The 5,000-nt window shown below is 54.0% G+C and overlaps 1 non-coding gene across 1 annotated transcript in view; it reads right to left on the bottom strand.

The window, feature by feature from the left end:
* Positions 1-1,522, bottom strand: part of LOC124772092 — a 1,909-nt gene extending 387 nt beyond the window's left edge. The window contains exon 1 of the ribosomal RNA XR_007013769.1: positions 1-1,522. This exon is cut by the window's left edge and continues 387 nt beyond it. This is a non-coding gene — a ribosomal RNA (small subunit ribosomal RNA).
* Positions 1,523-5,000: the final 3,478 nt, after the last annotated feature.

Below are 5,000 nucleotides of genomic sequence, written 5' to 3'. Positions count from 1 at the left end.
ATCTCGTGCGGCTAGAAGCCGCCTGTCCCTCTAAGAAGAAAAGTAATCGCTGACAGCACGAAGGATGTCACGCGACTAGTTAGCAGGCTAGAGTCTCGTTCGTTATCGGAATTAACCAGACAAATCGCTCCACCAACTAAGAACGGCCATGCACCACCACCCACCGAATCAAGAAAGAGCTATCAATCTGTCAATCCTTCCGGTGTCCGGGCCTGGTGAGGTTTCCCGTGTTGAGTCAAATTAAGCCGCAGGCTCCACTCCTGGTGGTGCCCTTCCGTCAATTCCTTTAAGTTTCAGCTTTGCAACCATACTTCCCCCGGAACCCAAAAGCTTTGGTTTCCCGGAGGCTGCCCGCCGAGTCATCGGAGGAACTGCGGCGGATCGCTGGCTGGCATCGTTTATGGTTAGAACTAGGGCGGTATCTGATCGCCTTCGAACCTCTAACTTTCGTTCTTGATTAATGAAAACATACTTGGCAAATGCTTTCGCTTCTGTTCGTCTTGCGACGATCCAAGAATTTCACCTCTAACGTCGCAATACGAATGCCCCCGCCTGTCCCTATTAATCATTACCTCGGGTTCCGAAAACCAACAAAATAGAACCGAGGTCCTATTCCATTATTCCATGCACACAGTATTCAGGCGGGCTTGCCTGCTTTAAGCACTCTAATTTGTTCAAAGTAAACGTGCCGGCCCACCGAGACACTCAATAAAGAGCACCCTGGTAGGATTTCAACGGGGTCCGCCTCGGGACGCACGAGCACGCACGAGGCGGTCGCACGCCTTCAGCTCGCCCCACCGGCAGGACGTCCCACGATACATGCCAGTTAAACACCGACGGGCGGTGAACCAACAGCGTGGGACACAAATCCAACTACGAGCTTTTTAACCGCAACAACTTTAATATACGCTATTGGAGCTGGAATTACCGCGGCTGCTGGCACCAGACTTGCCCTCCAATAGATACTCGTTAAAGGATTTAAAGTGTACTCATTCCGATTACGGGGCCTCGGATGAGTCCCGTATCGTTATTTTTCGTCACTACCTCCCCGTGCCGGGAGTGGGTAATTTGCGCGCCTGCTGCCTTCCTTGGATGTGGTAGCCGTTTCTCAGGCTCCCTCTCCGGAATCGAACCCTGATTCCCCGTTACCCGTTACAACCATGGTAGGCGCAGAACCTACCATCGACAGTTGATAAGGCAGACATTTGAAAGATGCGTCGCCGGTACGAGGACCGTGCGATCAGCCCAAAGTTATTCAGAGTCACCAAGGCAAACGGACCGGACGAGCCGACCGATTGGTTTTGATCTAATAAAAGCGTCCCTTCCATCTCTGGTCGGGACTCTGTTTGCATGTATTAGCTCTAGAATTACCACAGTTATCCAAGTAACGTGGGTACGATCTAAGGAACCATAACTGATTTAATGAGCCATTCGCGGTTTCACCTTAATGCGGCTTGTACTGAGACATGCATGGCTTAATCTTTGAGACAAGCATATGACTACTGGCAGGATCAACCAGGGAGCTGCGTCAACTAGAGCTGAGCAGCCGGCCGCCCGGGAGTGTGTCCCGGGGGCCCGCGCGAACACGCAAGCGTCCGCTCAATCATTCTGCAAACAGGAGGAGGCTGAGCTCCCCTGCACAATACACCTCGAAACCCTCTCAGGTCCCGGCGGCGCGCAGCGCCGTCCCAAGTACTTGGTCGGGTTCGAGAGAGGCGCAATCGCCCGGAGTTAGGCGAGTAGACGCTTTCGGTGCGACCACCCGTGCTCCCAACTGAGCTTGCCGCTGCCGACAGAGGCCCGGGAGCGTGCTGTCGTGGCATTGCCGGCGGGAGACAACACGCGCCACCTACGGTGACCGGCAGCTCCAACGCCAGCGCCACAGAAGGACAAAAGCCCCACTTGGGTGCCGAAGCGAACTCTCCCAGCACAGCGCACGCGCCAACACATCCGCACAGCTGCGATACAAACCACCAGCGAGAACCGCTGGGGCGACCGAGCAGCAGACGGCGTCGCGGCGCCGAGCGCCGGGCGGCGGCGCATCCTCAACGCACACAGTCCTCAATCGGACCAGCACACTGAAGATGTCCACCGCGCTTCGCACCGGGCCCGCGAGGACCTACTTTGGCCGCACGGCGCCGCGCGCAGGGTGCGCCGGCGCGCAGCTGCGACGCCTGCCGCGTCCGTCGGCCGGCGCGCCTGCCACTGGCCGCCCCCACCAGCCGGCTGTAGCGCGTGCGCCCACGCACCGCGCGGCCAGCACGCCGGGAGGCGCCCCCTCACCGGCCGGGGACGGTCCCACCCAGCCACCGCCGCGTATCGCTTCACACCCAGATGCCGTTCAGTTTCGTCGGCATGGTGGGTATCGCTGGAACAACCGGTTAGTACCTCAACCTATCGTCGCCATCACCGATTCACCCCTAGCGAGAACAACCGCACCACAACAGGTTACCATTTGTTCATTTGCGTAACTTCACCAGAAAACGCAGGCGTCCATCGCCATTTGCAACTTCAACGATTATTGCATGCCTGTGTCAGGTGTCACGCCACACTACGTCTGCCCACATACACGCAACAAAATGTGCACGCCTAGACAATACGTGGAAGGTGGCCCCCGTACGTATGCGATGTCCATTGCTCGAACGACTGTCAACCGGCCTCTGTAGCATGTCGCAGATATGGAACGCGGTGCACCATGCCATCACGGTGTGTGAGGAGAGACGACTAGGTCCGAATACATCAACAGACAGCTCATGCTGATCGCCATCCACGGCGTCCGTTCCTCCCACACGTCTCTATGGCGTACCACACTGCAATCCAGCTCTCATAGGGAGACGACACGTAGCTGCGTGCACAATATTTGCACTGTATGGTCCGCCGTTTTTGGGCGCAGTCGTTGTGCGGTCACACATGTGCCACGATGTATCATTCAGTACATAAGGACGAATGTGCAGTACAGATTGTGGTTCACGCGTACGACATCAGCGGACAGTTGACACAGGCCGCACCACAACGTAGCCTGAGTACGTCGCATGCGAAGGGCATTGAACATGCAAACTTCTCACCAACCAGCTTGCGAAGGCAGGGGGCAAGGTGGGGACGTGGGGAGGGGCGGCATGTACGTCCTGCTGCCATCCACATTACAGTGTACAGCAGGAGCATGTGGAAAGTGAGCAAGACTTGCAAGGTGTTTAACATGAAGCGATACACAGGGGTGCGGGCAGTGCGAGTAGCGAACTATATTGCGAGGGTTGCGGGTGGGCAACACTACAGTAATTGAACGAGTCGTATAACAATTACAGAGCAGGTTTAGGCGACAACGTGGGTTACGTTAAGGCGACAACATGGGTTAGGTTAAGGCACAACATGGGTTAGGTTAAGGCACAACATGGGTTAGGTTAAGGCACAACATGGGTTAGGTTAAGGCACAACATGGGTTAGGTTAAGGCACAACATGGGTTAGGTTAAGGCACAACATGGGTTAGGTTAAGGCACAACATGGGTTAGGTTGAGGCACAACATGGGTTAGGTTAAGGCACAACATGGGTTAGGTTGAGGCACAACATGGGTTAGGTTGAGGCACAACATGGGTTAGGTTGAGGCACAACATGGGTTAGGTTAAGGTACAACATGGGTTAGGTTAAGGTACAACATGGGTTAGGTTAAGGTACAACATGGGTTAGGTTAAGGTACAACATGGGTTAGGTTAAGGTACAACATGGGTTAGGTTAAGGTACAACATAGGTTAGGTTAAGGTACAACATAGGTTAGGTTAAGGTACAACATAGGTTAGGTTAAGGTACAACATAGGTTAGGTTAAGGTACAACATAGGTTAGGTTAAGGTACAACATAGGTTAGGTTAAGGTACAACATAGGTTAGGTTAAGGTACAACATAGGTTAGGTTAGGTTAGGTTAGGTTACACGTTGTTGTACGGAAAGGTGTAGGGGGGGGGGGGGGGCGGGGGCGGCAGGTTCGTTGATAGTGATTATAGTAAGTGAATGCTTGTGACATGATCAGATTTGTCACGTCAGGATGCACCTTTGGCTTATTAGAGGCGGCGCTCCAATTCTATGCTTGTGTGAGACCTGTGTCTTTGACTCATGTCATTGTTTGTGCGCTGTGACAGGAGGTACTATTGTGATGTTGGGTGCACCGTTGTATAGGACATGTGTGGGTGTTGGTGCCTGGTCTGCGCAATGGTGGATGTCGAAAGGCTGGGATATTGTATTTTCCGCACGGACCTCCTGGTCTGGTTGTGATAGTGTGGATTGTGTAATGTGGCGGAGAAGATGCACTGGATGTTGTTCCATGCTGGTGCTTACATATTGTATGTGCGCCTGTTAGAAGCAGAGAGTGGTGCGTGATCAGAGTGTCTGGCTGACGTGTGGTTCCCATTTTGGGCAGACTCTTTCAGCATGTATACGGACAGTTGTGTATATTTGCTGTAGTTTGATGGCTCTGCATTGATTACTAATCAGCGCCGTGTGTACGGGTAATCTGGTTCCAGTCCAAAATGTTCCATCTGTGTACATTAGTGACAAAGACTCCCCCCATGCAGTGGGGCTCGGTCTGTTATAACTCTTCCGCGTAATATATTTGCCCCACGTTTTTGCGACTGCGAGTGCGAGTGCAACGCGCATGGGGACCGACATGCTGATGGCTCGGTATCGGACGCCGTACAGTGAGCAACGCGATCGCGTCTCTCGCTCGTAAGTGGTACAGGTCGCGGCTCATGTATACGGACAGCGGGAATGTCGCATATTGGAAATAACTCTTCATGAAACGCAAGTTATAGGGGTGGATTGCACTTTACGAGTGCGGGAAACGTCCGCCGTTCATCCGCTGGAGGTGCGAGTTTGGCGGTTGGGGTGGTGCACGAACGGGTGCGGGTGGCGTCATTGCCGGTCCACGGCTTCGTGCGGCAGAGCCACTGGAGATTGGGTGCTATGGTCGACAGAGGCTGCAGCCTTTGTGGGTGGCGTCGAAAGGCGGCCACT

This window comes from Schistocerca piceifrons, unplaced genomic scaffold (genome assembly GCF_021461385.2).
Source record: "Schistocerca piceifrons isolate TAMUIC-IGC-003096 unplaced genomic scaffold, iqSchPice1.1 HiC_scaffold_936, whole genome shotgun sequence".
In the NCBI taxonomy this organism is placed as follows: Eukaryota; Metazoa; Arthropoda; class Insecta; order Orthoptera; family Acrididae; genus Schistocerca; species Schistocerca piceifrons.
This window is presented reverse-complemented; position numbering and strand designations above follow the sequence as displayed.